The following is an 18,904-nucleotide window of genomic DNA, read 5'->3' on the forward strand; positions in this document are numbered from 1 at the left end:
ATGCCAGGAAGGCCTAGTATCAAAAGGAAGAGACATGTTTCTAAGCACGAAGATAGGTTCTCCCAAGTCTCCTCTAAGGGCAGAATTGTCCAATGTCAAAATTGTATGTAAAGGGGGGACAATAAATTATCTTGCAAGAATCCCTCATCTAACCCTAACCAAAGCCTAAGAAGAAAATAGGAAGGCCAAGGTTGAATCCGGATTTGACCAATTGCACAAGAGGTGGGAGAGGATCTAAAAAAGGTTGTAGATGAGGTGGTGGAGGAGGTGGAAGAGGGGGAATCAATATTTATGAGGAAGGTCAAAGTTCTACTATACCCTAAAAAGGACCTAAGGTTGAGAGTGAATTTGTCCCCCAAACGACACCTACTGTTGAGAGTAAAGTTATTTCCCAAACAACAGATACTGTTGATAGTAGATGTATTCCCCAAACAACTGTTAAGATTGAGTTTGAAGGTGATGGTGTTGATATGGATCATATAGATCAAATATTGCATGATTTGTGTTACATGAGAGAATTAAAATACGGTGAAGTAGAGATCGTTTTATGTCTTTATATCACCAAGGAACAACTTAAAGAATTTGATGCTTTGCTTCAACAATCCAAACAAGTTCCAAAGGTATATTTTTTAACCTTGAGAGTGAATTTTATTTTCTAATAACATAACTAACTTCTATTGTTTTCCCATGCGAGGATGTGCCTTTTGAGAATCAACATGTAGTAGAGTCTCAGCCTATCCCAAATGGAGTTAATGGAGTTGATGAAAAACAGGAGGATAATGATGATGAAAATTAAGTTGATGAAACACAAGAGGATAATGATGAAGATAAAGTTGATGGAATTAATGAAACACATGAGGAGGAGGATGATGAAGATGGAGTTGATGATACTCAAGTTAGGTTTAGGGTTAGAACTAGAAAATCTACTTTTGAAGTTTTGCCACAAAGCTCTATAGTTTTGGATCTTTTCCACATAGATTTTAGATTTTGGCAGATTTAGTCCCGATAATTTTTAATTTACAAAAAAGGTCTTTGTAAAATTTTTTGACAAAAACAGTCAGGATGTTTAATATTTTTGTATATTGGCAGGTTTGGCCTCTGTGTAGAAAATAAATTACAAAAATTGTCCAAGTAATTTACGAAATATGTCATTACATATTTTTTTTATATAATTAGTACATGTGTTTAAAAAATTACAAAAATAGTCTCGACCTAATAGAAAATTTGTAGATTACACCCTCCTCCCCGCGCAATATATTACCATGTTTCATCCCTATATTTTTTTGGCCCTACGCTTTTGCCACATGACTTTTGTTATAGGTTTGCTCCTTACACTTTTAGTGTTACTCAAGTTAAGTACCCCTATGCAACATGGGTAGTAATTTACTAGTTATAATTAAAATTATAGGAATGGGAAATGTGAAGCAACATGTTTCATGGTAAAACCAATTGAAGAAAAAGTTTGTAAAATATTTTAACAAGTTCAATCATGTTTTTATTTGTGTTGCCACTTTTAACTTTTTTTTAGAATGGCTAATACACACAATCACTATTCTTCTTCTAAATTTGCATCTTTTGTCTCCAGCGAGAGTTGAACTCTAACGCCAGTTTTCCAGGATGGATCGGTGGAGGGATATGAGGGATCAAAGGTAAGGTTTTTGGGAAAAACCTTGTGCCACGACATGGTGAATGGAGAACCACCAGTCGACATGCGGGACATCACCACGTCGTGGTGAGCATTGACCTAGTTAACCATTAACTTTTAACTAGTTTTACTTTGAGTCAAACTTGAAGGACTATAGTTTTACTTTGAGTCAATGTCACAACAAGGCAGTTACTTGACTCGCAAGGCCCACTCATAAAGAAGGCACCCCCGGTGATCAAAGAATTAATTGAAGAGTTCTCTAAGCATTCTAAAGAATACCATAACCCACGAAATGAAGTAACTAGGGGGTAGTGAACACGGTCAACGATGGCATGGCGGCGATGATGGCTAAACTAGACATTTTAGATAGAAGAATGACGAAGATGGATCAAACAATCCATGCTATCTGGGTGGGATGTGAAAATTCTAAGGGACCTCACTTAACTAAAGAATGTGACTTGGATGAGAATGGAAACAAAAAGGCGCAAGTTTTCTATTCAAGTGGCGACAGATACGATAAGAATTGGCAGAAACCCAAGAAGGAATGGCTCCCGTATGAAGAATACAAAAAGGCAAAGGAAGAGAAATACAAACAAAAAGAGAGGGGTTTCTATCAAAAGGAAGAACCGGTTGTGGAAAAAAGAGCCGATTTAGAAGAAATGTTCACAAGATTTATAGTCACATCCGAGAAGTGGCACAATGATCATGATGCTGCAATACGAGATACCAGGACTATACTTAGGAATCAGCAAGCATCTATACTCAACATTGAGAAACAGCTTGGGCAACTAGCACATCAAGTAACGAGAGAAGACCAGGTGAACTTCCAAGTAAAACCGAGAATAATCCGAGAATGGAGAATGTGAATGCTATAACATCTAGTTATGGAGAAATTTTCACTCCTTTGACCCCTGCACAGAAGGTCTCAACTAAGGTGCAAGCAGAAAAGACAGAAGAGTCGAGTTCAGAAACCCAACCTGACTCGCCGAGTCCCTCTAATGGACTCCACGAGTCCATGCCATGATGACAAATTTGTTGTTTCCTTAAAGCCTTACAGGCCTCCTTTGCCATTTTCAACTCGAGCCATACCTGATGAAAAGGTCAAAGCATACAGAGCTTTCATGGAACATGTTATAGCCCTTCAAGTCAACATTCCATTTGTTGAAATGATGCTTTAAACACCCAAATATTTAAACTTGCTTAAGGGTCTCGTTGTTGCTAGAAAAGATATGGTAGAAGTCACAGAATTAGTATTAAATGAACTACCAGAAAATAAGGGCGATTCGGGAAGCATCTCGATTCCTTGCCAATTTGGAAATATACTTGCTACTCAAGCATTCACCGATTCGGGTGCAAGTATTAACTTAATGCCTTTGTCTTTCTCCAAGAAGATGAATTTACCGGAGTCGAGGTTTACTAATATGAAGATCCATTTGGCAAACAAGACAATAATTCGTCCAAGAGGTGTTTGTGAAGATCTTCTCATAAAAGTGGAGAAATTTGTATTCCCCGTGGACTTTGTAGTGCTTGACATGGAAGAAGACCCCGAAATTCCAAATTTTTTGGGGAGGCCATTTTTAAATACCGCATGCGCATTGATAGATGTATGCGAGTCCACACTAACATTGAGGGTAGGAAATGAGTCGGCTGTGTTTAAAGCTATACCAGATATTAAGCAAGGAGAAACAAGAAAAGAAGAAGTTTCCTTCATTGATTTTGATGATGAAATACTCCAAAAAGAACTTGCACTCTTACAAGAAGAAGATCCAAGTAAATTTCTACTATCTTCTGGAGGAAATGATGATGTTGAAAAAGACTTAGAGGAGATAGAGAAGCTGCTGAAAGGAACTGTTTCAGAAAACACAATGGAATGTGAGGAATTCGCACCGACTCGCCGAGTCGAGTTGACAGACTCGATGAGTCCAGTCGAAAATTTCAACAATTTGGGTTATCTTGACCTGTCTGTAACCTTGCCTGATTTGGACATGAAGATCTTTCCTAATTCTTTAGAAGATCGAGCAGCAGAAGGCAGAATTGTTAAAGCGTATGGTGACTTCCAACACGTTCAAGTAGCTTGCCTCGATACAATGATGCTAGAAGATGAAGACATTCGACTTGATGAGGAGGCAAGTTTTGGAGAAGAGGAAAATGCAAGGGTTAGGAAAGATGATGCTGATAACCCATTCATTGAGTCACGTATAACCAAACCTCGAGCCCGAGTTTTTACCAACTATGAAGTAATTAAGTTTAAAGAAGGAAGAGTACAAAAGATGGTGCAAGAGAATGGGGTGAAGAAGAAGAAGGTGGGGAAAAGGAAAATTCATGCAATTGAAGATGATGCTACAAGGAAAAAGAGAGAAGAATTGAGACGGGCATACAAGAAGAAGATACACGCTTACAAGACAAAGTATAAACCGCAAAAGATTAGGTGTGCATTCCCGATGCAGGAAAATGAAGAAACGTAGATGGGAAGGAGTCCAGCTAACGACTCCTTAAAAAGAAGCGCTTGACGGGAGGCAACCCGTTGTGGGAGTTTGCTTTCTTTTATCTTTCTCGTTTTAGTTTTTGTTTGATTTTCGTTTTTAGGATTTTCTTTTTCTGTTTTCATCTTCTAAATCATCAAACATGACTGCCTGAGAGTACGTATGGGCTGAGTGTGGGGTGGATTGGTTTTTTTTATAAATACATGACAAAATGATATAATTTTTGAAATTTTTGCAAGTGACTCGCCGAGTTTGACCCTGACTCGACGAGTCTATTCAGAATCCAGATGAGTTTCAATTCGCGACTAGACTCACCGAGTCTGACCCTAACTCGACGAGTCGATTTTATTTACAGAAAAAAAAATTAATAATTATATTTTTACATCTGGTAAAATTAGGGTTTTTACCCTAATGTGCTCATATTCCATTCATACTCGTCGTGCGCCTACTCGTATTCTCTCTCAAGCACTCATCAAGTTCTTCAACTTTTCTTCAAAATTCTCGAATTCCATCAACCAAGGTACTTAATTTCTTCAATAATTCTGTTAAAGTCATGATTTTTAGAAGTTATAAGGTATCAATTTTATAGAACACCCGTTTTTGAAGTTTAGTGAATTTTTAGGGTTTTTCATTTTGGATTAATTGTGGTGTTTTGGATGGATATTTTTGCTCTAATACACTTTATGGACATCCCTGGACAAACCCTTGGAAAAATTTTGAGTTTTTATGGGTGCATTGGAACTGACCCGTCGAATGACTCGCGCAGTTCATCAGACTCGCCGAGTCGTTCATGGACTCGACGAGTCCAGTCGGGAGCCCAAAAAGATTTTTTTTAATGTGTTTCTGTGTCTTTTGGATTTTTTGTTAATCGTTTTATAGGAACCATGTTTTCATGAGGACAAGGCTCTCGAGGAAGTCAAGGAGATTTCCCTTGGTTTCATTTTCCACAAATCAACTCAAATTCAACAAGAACCAAGTGGAAGAAGAAGCTTGCGGAGCTCCAGAAAAAGGAGATATGTGCTCCCAATACAATTGATTGGGAATGGTTGGGGAGAGTCCGTTATTAATAAGAGTTGGCCCCTTATATAGTCAAGACATTTGTGCACAATGGAGTATCCATTACATGTGATGGATGGAGTCGTGTCTTCCGTATTCAAGAGCCGATTTATCGTGAGATGTGCCTGGTGTTCTTTTCCACAATACACTTCCAGGGTGTGGATGATTATTATAACCCCGGAAGTGTTACTTTTTGTCTTGGGGGCGAGCTTCGTCATTGTTCCATGGTCGAACTAGCTTGGAGATTGGGGATATATGACCAACAAGTGGTCAACACGGATGCATTTCATACATTTTTGGAGCATTGCCACAAAGCATTTCCGGATGGGATCACAAGTTCAAGTTGGTGGAGCACCATTGCTAATAAAGTTTACATCCCGAAGTCGGCTCAAGAAGGGAGCATACTATCACCTACACACCGCCTTATTCACCGGCTTATTTCAAATACCATTAACCAAAGAAAAGATGATGACAAGGTTTCTAACCTTGATGTTTTCTTTCTTTGGAGCATCATTACACCCAATACTTTCTGCAACATTCCATGATGCATCGCTTCATACTTGGCGGAGGGAGCGGTCAAGGACCGCAAAACTTCAAAAAATAATGGTGGCATGTTCGTGACACGTTTAGCCCATTCTTACGGGCTAATGACTAGTGATGCTTGGAACTTGCTGACAGAGATCCTGACATCTCCCTTTAATCCCATTCTTTTTTGTAGGGCACGTATTGTTGAAGATTATGGAGGAGGTCATTATGCTATCCGACATGACGATCCGGTGATCGGGCCCGAGGCACCGGGACGAAGGGTTCGATCGAGACATGAGCGGGAAGTGGAGGAGGAACCGCCGGTGATTCCGATGGACAATGACGAAGTACCAATGGATTGGTACAATGTCGAGATGAGGAGGCTCCAAGACCAATTGGTGAGGGGTATTGATTTTAGCAACGAATCCCATGTGCGACTTTTTGACCATTTTCATATTCCACACATTGATGGGGGTAACTTCCCCTACATTCCTTCTTGGGACGAGATCATTAACGCAAGGCAGAGTGGAGCTGGTGGGAGCGGGGTTGTGCATGGCCATGATAAGGAAGAAGATGATGCTTAGTTTCTTTTATGTCTTATTGAACAATTTTTTATTTGTTTTTATTTTGTTTGGTGTGTTTTAAATTCTTAATTAGGACTTAAACTCTTATGTGCTTGATGTTTTATTTGCCTTGGTTTATTTCAGAATTTGGTTTATGAAATGCTTGCATAAGGAGTCTAGAGTATGTGAGAAAAACATGGAAATGAGTCAAGAAAGGTCGATGTATCGAGTCTAAGTGTCGAGTCCGGTCCTAAGGGGTTTAGGAGTGAATGTTCACCCAACGATGACTCGCCGAGTGCAGTTAACCTAGTCGACGAGTCGCAATACATTTTCACGATTTCAATAATTTCGCGCTATTACTCGACGAGTCGTTTATATGACTCAACGAGTCCTTCATTTATCTACCACAAGGGCTGCTGATTTGATGTTGATAGCTTCACCACTTAACCACTTATTCTTTGCAATCAATTCCTGAAGATTTTACAGTATTTTTCCTGCACATTTGGAGCTACCCACATGCGATTTGATGTCCACGATATGGATGACCTGTTCACATGTCTAAAGTCGATTGAAGTAAGAGCTTAATAGAAGATGATCAGCCTATCAACTGCTATCCCAGGGGAGTTTGTTCCAATTCCCTCTATATTTGTTTTGTTTTTTCTTTTCATGCAATATATGCAATGAGGACATTGCATAAATTAAGTGTGGGGTAGGGGGTTGATGTCATCTTAGTAAATGTAGAATCCTAATGTCCTAATTTAGGTTAATTTTTAAATTTTTTCATACAAAAAATGTTTCTTGGGACTTAATTTAGAAAATTTTGGTGAAAGTAATTAGGATTCCATGTTAGAGTTATGTTGATGATTGCATGAAAACTCAAATGTTTAGTTGAGCCTATATACGTTCTAGTGCATTTGTGGCTTCCTTATTCCAGTGAAATCATGTGACAAAAACACGACCTCGCTTAGCCCGAAGGATGCAATATGTTTAGCATCGTGTACCAGAAATGTATCCAGGAAAATTATTATTTTAGCCAATAAAGGTTGAAGTTGAGTGCCCCTGCTTAAGCATGTAGGGTTTTGAGTGATAAAAATTGAGGTACATGTAAAAAAGAGAGAGAATTACAAGAAAAGTTGTAAGAATTTTGGAGCAAATAAAGTGAAGATCAAAAGATCAAAACCCCAAAAGTTCAAAAATTGAAGATACCAAAGATCAAATCAAACAAGGTGGTGAATTCAAAGAAATCAAAGATCAAATTATCAAGGAAGTGAAGAATTCAAAAGAGCTCTATAGTGGTATCATAAATTGTAATTCTTGATTATGTATGCTTGGGTTGCTCAACCAAAAATACCTTGAGGATAGGAGGTTTTCTACGGATGGATTATGTGGGATTCATAAAATGAGCATTGTTCGGGATAAGTGGGTGAATGTTTTGAGGATTGTAAGTATTTGGAATATTGGGGGGTTTTAGGAAAATTTTAGACACAAATGTATGCGTTGCGGTCTTGGCATAATGGTTGGGTTGGATTGGAGTTGTCCTATGTGATTCTAATGTGCTAAAATTCAGTTTTGTCTGGGAGCAAGCAAAAGTCAAGTGTGGGGTATTTTGATAGTGGCATATTTAGCCTTATATTAAGTATAGATTTTTATCATTTATTAGCTAATTTATTGCATATCATGGACAAAAGATACTTAAAAGTGTTTGAATTGTGTTTTCAGTCCAAAAGCGAAGCTCGGAAGCAAAAGGAAGCAGGAGAAGCGGTTGGGAGTTCGGGAGTTGAACAAAGAAGAAAAATACTAAAAATACAAGGTACTCGGCGAGTCTAATTGAAGATTCGAGAAGATAAAGACTCCGTGACTCACCGTGTACAAGAATTAAGGGATGGACTCGGCGAGTCAGTTCGAATCTATAAAAACAGCTGTCTAGATCGACACAAGGTATTCTGGAACCCTTGGGGAGGAGCAAGCTGCGAGTTAGAGTCGGGAGAGATCTGGAGAACGAAGATACAACCATAAAACCAATTCCGAAGGAGATTTGAGGAAAATTTACATCATTCTTACTTTAATCTATTGTTCTTCATCATGTTTAGACTTTTAGATTTCGTTTTTGTGCTGTTAATTACCTCAATCATGAGCTAAAACCTTTAAACTTCTGTTTGGGGAGATAATATTGGTACTGTGGTTTGATTCATGGTAGGATTAATTTAATATTGGTGATTTTGTTGATTCTAGCTTGTTAAAGAACCTTATGTGTGAATGAAAACTATTTTTTTTTGTTAATAGGAAGATAATTAAGCTGCATGAACATCTCTTAATTGCTACCTCATATAATTTATGTGACCACTTTATTATATGACTAGGATCAACAACTGTGAAACTAGAATTAATAGAAAAATAGGTAAATTCATGTGTGAGCTTGTGTGATGACCATCAACAAGAGGTTAACTAAAGGACCAAATTAGTTAGCTATTACAAGTCTAAATTAACCCGAATAAATAATCTAGTGAATTAAATTAAAATAGACAACTGGCCACTGTTTGAGTTAGTTTGTTCTCTAAGGATTAGTGCAGCGAACGTGAATCTAATCACTTGAATCGGTAGCCAATAGAAGAATTAATCCATTGCACTATTACCATAATATCAACCATATGATCAATTGAGTTGAACTAAACAGAAGTTCCCTTCGTCATTGAATTTAGTTGAATCTTTTCTTTTCTAGTTTTAGGTCTAAGTAATAGTTAGTAAGTTTCTAGTCTTGTAAAACTAGAGAAACCTCCTTTTTATTATTTAATTTTAGATAAAATTAGTTTTTAGTTTTAATTTACCATTCCCTGTGTTCGATACCCTACTTATTTAGCTTTACCACAATTGATAGGTCCACTACCTTTGTGTGTTCATTTTATAATTAAAAGTAGGTTTAAAACTAGTTCGTTTCACACACATCAAGTTTTTGGCGCCGTTGCCGGGGAACGGTTCTAAATTAGCATTAATTTCTATTTTTATCGATCCTTTGCGTGGGATTTATCTTACATAAAGTTAATTCTTAGGTAATTTAGTAAGTAAGTTAGGTTTTAATATTTATTGGTTTTTATTTTAAATCTGTCAAACTTTTCTGTTTTTGCCTTGAACTCGCCGAGTGCACTCGAAGCAACTCGGCGAGTCCATCGTTGATTCACAGTTTTAGTTTTTATTTTATTTTTGTTCTTTTTACGTGTTTTTCTTGTTTTATTTGCAGTTGTTTCATGACCCGAGGATCTGAGACACCTTTAGTCCCTTCACTAGAAGACCCGGAATCCACCCTAAGGAAGAGCAAGGGAAAATCTGATTAAGAATCCGTTTCTTCAAAAAACTCGCCACTAAAGAATCTAAAGTCCGTTTTCAGCAAGAAGAAGAGTAGCAAATCAGGAGCTTCCAGCGCCTCTATAGCAATAGAAGACCCGATCAAAGAGGACACCGAGTACGAAACCGAAGGAGAAGAAGACCCCACTTTTGGGCACGAATCCGACTTTGACGACGAATTAGCCATTATCATGGCTAACATCGATGAAGTCCCCATGGGGGAATGGAAGAAGAGGATGTGTGACAACACCAGCCCGGGACTTGTGCAACCCGTAATTCCCGCTACTGCTACTTTTGAGCTAAAGGGCCACATACTCGCTCAACTCAAGGAGATCCCTTCTATGGAAAAGACCACGAAGATGCTTACAAGCACTTGGATGAAGTCAATGATGTAGTTGATTACTTTAATGTTCCAAATGTGCCTCGCGAGACCCAGCTACTTCGCATGCTTCCAGTTACATTCAAGGGTGCTACAAAAGATTGGCTCAAGTCACTCCCTCTCGGGTCGGTCACCACGTGGGCTAAGATGAAAGAAGAATTTATTGACCATTTTTGCCCACCTTCTAAAATAGCCAAGTTGAAGAAGGTCATTGCTAACTTTGAACAACATGCTGGAGAGTCACTATATGAAGCTTGGGAGAGATAGAAGAGCCTGCTAAGGAATTGCCCACACCATGACCTTAATAGTCAACAAGAAGTCTCCATCTTCTATGACGGAGTCAATGTCACAACAAGGCAGTTACTTGACTCGCAAGGCCCGCTCACAAAGAAGGCACCCCCGGTGATCAAAGAATTAATTGAAGAGTTCTCTAAGAATTCTAGAGAATACCACAACCCACGAAATGAAGTAAGTAGGAGGTAGTGAACACGGTCAACGATGGCATGGCGGCGATGATGGCTAAACTAGACATTTTAGATAGAAGAATGACGAAGATCGATCAAATAATCCATGCTATCCGGGTGGGATGTGAAAATTGTAGGGGACCTCACTTAACTAAAGAACGTGACTTGGATGAGAATGGAAACAAAAAGGCGCAAGTTTTCTATTCAAGTGGCGACAGATACGATGAGAATTGGTAGAAACCCAAGAAGGAATGGCTCCCGTATGAAGAATACAAAAAGGCAAAGGAAGAGAAATACAAGCAAAAAGAGAGGGGTTTCTATCAAAAGGAAGAACCGGTTGTGGAAAAAAGAGCCGATTTAGAAGAAATGTTCACAAGATTTATAGACGCGTCTGAGAAGAGGCACAATGATCATGATGCTGCAATACAAGAGACCAGGACTATACTTAGGAATCAGCAAGCATCTATACTCAACATTGAGAAACAGCTTGGGCAACTAGCACATCAAGTGAACGAGAGAAGACCGGGTGAACTTCCAAGTAAAACCGAGAATAATCCGAGAATGGAGAATGTGAATGCTATAACATCTAGTTATGGAGAAATTTTCACTCCTTTGACCCCTGCACAGAAGGTCTCAACTAAGGTGCAAGCAGAAAAGACAGAAGAGTCGAGTTCAGCTAAACCCGATCCGACTCGCCGAGTCCCTCTAATGGACTCCACGAGTCCATGCCATGATGACAAATTTGTTGTTTCCTTAAAGCCTTACAGGCCTCCTTTGCCATTTTCAACTCGAGCCATACCTGATGAAAAGGTCAAAGCATACAGAGCTTTCATGGAACATGTTATAGCCCTTCAAGTCAACATTCCATTTGTTGAAATGATGCTTTAAACACCCAAATATTTAAACTTGCTTAAGGGTCTCGTTGTTGCTAGAAAAGATATGGTAGAAGTCACAGAATTAGTATTAAATGAACTACCAGAAAATAAGGGCGATTCGGGAAGCATCTCGATTCCTTGCCAATTTGGAAATATACTTGCTACTCAAGCATTCACCGATTCGGGTGCAAGTATTAACTTAATGCCTTTGTCTTTCTTCAAGAAGATGAATTTACCGGAGCCGAGGTTTATTAATATGAAGATCCATTTGGCAAACAAGACAATAATTCGTCCAAGAGGTGTTTGTGAAGATCTTCTCATAAAAGTGGACAAATTTGTACTCCCCGTGGACTTTGTAGTGCTTGACATGGAAGAAGACCCCAAAATTCCAATTTTTTTGGGGAGGCCATTTTTAAATACCGCATGCGCATTGATAGATGTATGCGAGTCCACACTAACATTGAGGGTAGGAAATGAGTCGGCTGTGTTTAAAGCTATACCAGATATTAAGCAAGGAGAAACAAGAAAAGAAAAAGTTTCCTTCATTTATTTTGATGATTAAATACTCCAAAAAGAACTTGCACTCTTACAACAAGAAGATCCCAGTAAATTTCTACTATCTTTTGGAGGAAATGATGATGTTGAAAAAGATTTAGAGGAGATAGAGAAGTTGCTGAAAGGAATTGTTTCAGAAAACACAATGGAATGTGAGGAATTTGCACCGACTCGCCGAATCGAGTCGACAGACTCGATGAGTCCAGTCGAAAATTTCAGCAATTTGGGTTATCTTGACCTGCCTGTCACCAGTCCCATGCCTGATTTGGACATGAAGATCTTTCCTAATTCTTTAGAAGATCGAGCAGCAGAAGGCGGAATTGTTAAAGCGTATGGTGACTTCCAACATGTTCAAGTAGCTTGCCTCGATACAATGATGCAAGAAGATGAAAACACTCGACTTGATGAGGAGGCAAGTTTCGGAGAAGAGGAAAATGCAAGGGTTAGGAAAGATGATGCTGATAACCCATTCATTGAGTCACGTATAACCAAACCTCGAGCCCGAGTTTTTACCAACTATGAAGTAATTAAGTTTAAAGAAGGAGGAGTACAAAAGAGGGTGCAAGAGAATGGGGTGAAGAAGAAGAAGGTGGGGAAAAGGAAAATTCATGCAATTGAAGATGATGCTACAAGGAAAAATAGAGAAGAATTGAGACGGACATACAAGAAGAAGATACATGCTTACAAGACAAAGTATAAACCGCAAAAGATTAGGTGTGCATTCCCGATGCAGGAAAATGAAGAAACGTAGATGGGAAGGAGTCCAGCTAACGACTCCTTAAAAAGAAGCGCTTGACGGGAGGCAACCCGTTGTGGGAGTTTGCTTTCTTTTATCTTTCTCGTTTTAGTTTTTGTTTGATTTTCGTTTTTAGGATTTTCTTTTTCTGTTTTCATCTTCTAAATCATCAAACATGACTGCCTGAGAGTACGTATGGGCTGAGTGTGGGGTGGATTGATTTTTTTTATAAATACATGACAAAATGATATAATTTTTGAAATTTTTGCAAGTGACTCGCCGAGTTTGACCCTGACTCGACGAGTCTATTCAGAATCCAGATGAGTTTCAATTCGCGACTAGACTCACCGAGTCTGACCCTAACTCGACGAGTCGATTTTATTTACAGAAAAAAAAATTAATAATTATATTTTTACATCTGGTAAAATTAGGGTTTTTACCCTAATGTGCTCATATTCCATTCATACTCGTCGTGCGCCTACTCGTATTCTCTCTCAAGCACTCATCAAGTTCTTCAACTTTTCTTCAAAATTCTCGAATTCCATCAACCAAGGTACTTAATTTCTTCAATAATTCTGTTAAAGTCATGATTTTTAGAAGTTATAAGGTATCAATTTTATAGAACACCCGTTTTTGAAGTTTAGTGAATTTTTAGGGTTTTTCATTTTGGATTAATTGTGGTGTTTTGGATGGATATTTTTGCTCTAATACACTTTATGGACATCCCTGGACAAACCCTTGGAAAAATTTTGAGTTTTTATGGGTGCATTGGAACTGACCCGTCGAATGACTCGCGCAGTTCATCAGACTCGCCGAGTCGTTCATGGACTCGACGAGTCCAGTCGGGAGCCCAAAAAGATTTTTTTTAATGTGTTTCTGTGTCTTTTGGATTTTTTGTTAATCGTTTTATAGGAACCATGTTTTCATGAGGACAAGGCTCTCGAGGAAGTCAAGGAGATTTCCCTTGGTTTCATTTTCCACAAATCAACTCAAATTCAACAAGAACCAAGTGGAAGAAGAAGCTTGCGGAGCTCCAGAAAAAGGAGATATGTGCTCCCAATACAATTGATTGGGAATGGTTGGGGAGAGTCCGTTATTAATAAGAGTTGGCCCCTTATATAGTCAAGACATTTGTGCACAATGGAGTATCCATTACATGTGATGGATGGAGTCGTGTCTTCCGTATTCAAGAGCCGATTTATCGTGAGATGTGCCTGGTGTTCTTTTCCACAATACACTTCCAGGGTGTGGATGATTATTATAACCCCGGAAGTGTTACTTTTTGTCTTGGGGGCGAGCTTCGTCATTGTTCCATGGTCGAACTAGCTTGGAGATTGGGGATATATGACCAACAAGTGGTCAACACGGATGCATTTCATACATTTTTGGAGCATTGCCACAAAGCATTTCCGGATGGGATCACAAGTTCAAGTTGGTGGAGCACCATTTCTAATAAAGTTTACATCCCGAAGTCGGCTCAAGAAGGGAGCATACGATCACCTACACACCGCCTTATTCACCGGCTTATTTCAAATACCATTAACCAAAGGAAAGATGATGACAAGGTTTCTAACCTTGATGTTTTCTTTCTTTGGAGCATCATTACACCCAATACTTTCTGCAACATTCCATGATGCATCGCTTCATACTTGGCGGAGGGAGCGGTCAAGGACCGCAAAACTTCAAAAAATAATGGTGGCATGTTCGTGACACGTTTAGCCCATTCTTACGGGCTAATGACTAGTGGTGCTTGGAACTTGCTGACAGAGATCCTGACATCTCCCTTTAATCCCATTCTTTTTTGTAGGGCACGTATTGTTGAAGATTATGGAGGAGGTCATTATGCTATCCGACATGACGATCCGGTGATCGGGCCCGAGGCACCGGGACAAAGGGTTCGATCGAGACATGAGCGGGAAGTGGAGGAGGAACCGCCGGTGATTCCGATGGATAATGACGAAGTACCAATGGATTGGTACAACGTCGAGATGAGGAGGCTCCAAGACCAATTGGTGAGGGGTATTGATTTTAGCAACGAATCCCATGTGCGACTTTTTGACCATTTTCATATTCCACACATTGATGGGGGTAACTTCCCCTACATTCCTTCTTGGGACGAGATCATTAACGCAAGGCAGAGTGGAGCTGGTGGGAGCGGGGTTGTGCATGGCCATGATGAGGAAGAAGATGATGCTTAGTTTCTTTTATGTCTTATTGAACAATTTTTTATTTGTTTTTATTTTGTTTGGTGTGTTTTAAATTCTTAATTAGGACTTAAACTCTTATGTGCTTGATGTTTTATTTGCCTTGGTTTATTTCAGAATTTGGTTTAGGAAATGCTTGCATAAGGAGTCTAGAGTATGTGAGAAAAACATGGAAACGAGTCAAGAAAGGTCGACGTATCGAGTCTAAGTGTCGAGTCCGGTCCTAAGGGGTTTAGGAGTGAATGTTTACTGAAGAAATTGGGGGGTTTTTGAAGTCCATTACAAGCTGGATTCAAGACAAAATTTCTTTATTTTTCACCTAGCGATGACTCGCCGAGTGCAGTTAACCTAATCGACAAGTCGCAATACATTTTCACGATTTCAATAATTTCGCGCTATTACTCGACGAGTCGTTTATATGACTCGACGAGTCATTCATTTATCTACTACAAGGGCTGGTGATTTGATGCTAATAGCTTCACCACTTGACCACTTATTCTTTGCAATCAATTCCTGAAGATTTTACAGTATTTTTCCTGCACATTTGGAGCTACCCACATGCGATTTGATGTCCACGATATGGATGACTTGTTCACATGTCTAAAGTCGATTGAAGTAAGAGCTTAATAGAAGATGATCAGCCTATCAACTGCTATCCCAAGGGAGTTTGTTCCAATTCCCTCTATATTTGTTTTGTTTTTCTTTTCATGAAATATATGCAATGAGAACATTGCATAAATTAAGTGTGGGGTAGGGGGTTGATGTCATCTTAGTAAATGTAGAATCCTAATGTCCTAATTTAGGTTAATTTTTAAATTTTTGCATACAAAAAATGTTGCTTAGGACTTAATTTAGAAAATTTTGGTGAAAGTAATTAGGATTCCATGTTAGAGTTATGTTGATGATTGCATGAAAACTCAAATGTTTAGTTGAGCCTATATACGTTCTAGTGTATTTGTGGCTTCCTTATTCCAGTGAAATCATGGGACAAAAACACGACCTCGCTTAGCCCGAAGGATGCAATATGTTTAGCATCGTGTACCATAAATGTATCCAGGAAAATTATTATTTTAGCCAATAAAGGTTGAAGTTGAGCGCCCCTACTTAAGCATGTAGGGTTTTGAGTGAGAGAAAGTGAGGTACATGTAAAAAAAGAGAGAGAATTTAGTAAAACTGGTAAAATAGGGTTTTGAGCGACCTCACTTGACTCAAAGAGCTGAAAATACAATACTCAAAGTCTTGCAGCTTCAACTATACACACCATCTAAACCAACCAGAGGTCAATCCTCAGTTTACACCCTAAAATCATGAGTTGACCAAAAGTCAAACTGGTAAAATAGGCAACGGTTAACAAAAGTTACAAATTATCACGTTGTGACATACGGAAATTTAGTTCGGAAAACCCCTAAGGTCGCGCCATGACCTCAGGTCAGTCATGCTGCTAAGCCTGACTTAGCAACCACCTTTTCCTTAAGGTCTTAATCCTTTAATACTTAAGCTGTAAACTTCTAGAACCTATCAAAACATGGTCTTAATGGAGAAAAGTTCCAAACTTTATACATTTGGGAGCCTTTGATACCAAGATCTCTTAACCTAAGTCAAAAGATACCAAAATGAACTCATGACCTTGCATGACATCAATTGCAAGATAAAAATCATATCAATCAGTCACAAAGGGTCCATAAGACCCCAAGGTTCAACCTTTGGGCCTAGAGTTTTCCAGATTCCACCCTTAAACAACTAGAAAGGACCAAAACTAAACCAAAAATCTTGATATTTCATATATAAAGCATAAAGAATGGAACTTTAATACTTACAAGGTTAGTAGGAAGGTTTATGATTGTTGGATTAGAAATGAACAACAACTTATTGCAACAAGTGGCACCTTCAAGCTTCACCGAGAAAAAAAACTACTCCAAAATGGATAAGGTTTGTATGGGAGGGTTTCTTTGAGATGGAAGCTAAGTGAATGAAGAAATCCTAGGGCTTTGTGTCATTAAATAAGCCCAAAAATTGAGGCTTCTAGGGTTTGGACCAGCAAACCCATCGCGTCGCGAGCTTCATTTAAGGTTGCGCTGAGACCCTTAACTCAGTCTCACCAAGACCCTTAACTTAGTCGCGCCGGTACAATAAAAAAACACTTAAAATTAAAGAATTGAAATTATTAACCGAGAAAACGAATGTCACAAACTGGGTTTTGTAAATTTTAAAACCAATTACTATGGGTGTGCAATATTTGATTTTGAGACAAAAAAAAAATCAAAATCGAACCGATATTAATTCTGGACCAAACTGGATTTCAGATTTGATTTTTTGTTTGGTTTCACATCAAACCGAATTATTAACTTAGGCAATCATTTTTATATGGCATGGTAGAGTTCAGATCAAACCAAACTAAATTACCAAATTTCATTCATGAATTATAAATTTGGTTTATGTTTGGAAGTTAAGTCTTACGTTTCGACATTGTATTTTATGTTTGGGTTGGAACTTTTTATTTTTTGTGTGATTTGAACTTCATATTTGAGGTTGGAATTTTTTTATATGTAAAACTTCAAATAAATTATATGTATGAAACATTGAAATTTGGATTTTATTTGTAACATTAATAATTGGTTTTTAGATTTTCTAAACCGAACAAATCGGTTCGATTTAAATAAATCCCTATTTTAATAAAAGAATAGGTTTAATCTCATGTTGATAAGTGTCATGCAATTAGAACCCCTCATTAATGTTATATATCATTTATCATGCCACTTGTCAACCTATTAATTATTCATTTCAAATTTCAAATTTTAAATTTTCCACTCTAATTTTATTAAATTAATAATTGATAATTGATTCTTCATTTTAAATTTCAATATTTAAAATTTATCCCTTTAATTATATTAAATTAATAACATTAGATTAAAAAATAAAATAAAATTAATATAAATTATAAAATGATATAACTCCACGTATTTATTTAAATCAACGATTATAATTTTATATAACTAAAAAAATATCTCTTAAGTAATAATTTATTTAAAATAATTCATTGATAATTTTGATTTTTTAATACGAAAGCTTAATTAATTTTATAGCCGTGGTGATCACGGGTTATAAACTAGTAAATCCCTATTCTAATATCTCTATTCTAATAAAAGAATAATTTTATTTTCCTTTTGACATGTGTCAACATATTAGGCCTCATAATTAATGCATATTTTATTTTTCTTTTGCCATATGTCACCATATTATATCTCCTAATTAATGCATGTCAATTATCAATTTATTGATTATACAAGTTCAAATTTCAAATTTTAAATTTCTCACTCTAATTACATTAAATTAATAACATTAGAATAAAATTAAAATAAAATTAATACAAATTATAAAGTAATATAATTTTATATATTTATTTAAATCAATGATTATAATTTTATATAACTAAAAAAAATCTCTTAATTAATAATTTATTTAAAATAAGTGATTAATAATTTTGAGTTTTTTACTATTAAAGTTTAATTAAATTTGTAACCGTGGTTCTCACGGGTTATAAACTAGAAAATAAATACACGGGAGAAACCTCAAAACACATATTTCGTTGGATTCTGGCCAAAACAAATTTAGTATTGATATGTTCATTGTCGGATTAAAGTAACCGGTTTGGACACCTTTTGTGATTTATTTGTTAACAAACTTGATGAGCGGTGGAATCATCGGTGATAATTGTTTGGAGTAGAGGTTGAGTTAATGTACGGTAAAGCCATTGTTAGACAATGGAGTCAATCTTGCACCATTCCAAATCGGTGGGTTTGCTGGAAGGTCCATCAAGATGATGTAAACTAAATAACCAATACAATGGACATTAAAGAGCTCGCACCATGAATCGTAACTGAGATGTAAGATTTGATATTAGTAATACCATAAATCTTATCAGTAGGAGTGGAGGTTGTCTTGAAAGAAGAAGTGAAGCAATACAGGAAAAAAGAATGATGAAGGTTAGAAGAGATGGATAGGCGAAGTTGTCGATAAAATAGAGAGGGGGAGGGTAGGATTGGCTAAGGTTTAAAAAAAAAGCTTATACCATGTTAACAA

General features: G+C 37.5%; 1 non-coding gene across 1 annotated transcript; it reads right to left on the reverse strand.

The window, feature by feature from the left end:
• Positions 1–10,185: 10,185 nt before the first annotated feature.
• On the reverse strand, positions 10,186–10,292 carry LOC145056066 (small nucleolar RNA R71). Its single transcript, XR_013685604.1, has one exon. It is a non-coding gene; the product is annotated as a small nucleolar RNA R71 (small nucleolar RNA).
• Between the last annotated feature and the right edge of the window lie 8,612 nt (positions 10,293–18,904).

Source organism: Lactuca serriola, chromosome 5 (assembly GCF_051521515.1).
Source record: "Lactuca serriola cultivar US96UC23 chromosome 5, Lser_US96UC23_V15, whole genome shotgun sequence".
NCBI classification, from domain to species: domain Eukaryota; kingdom Viridiplantae; phylum Streptophyta; class Magnoliopsida; order Asterales; family Asteraceae; genus Lactuca; species Lactuca serriola.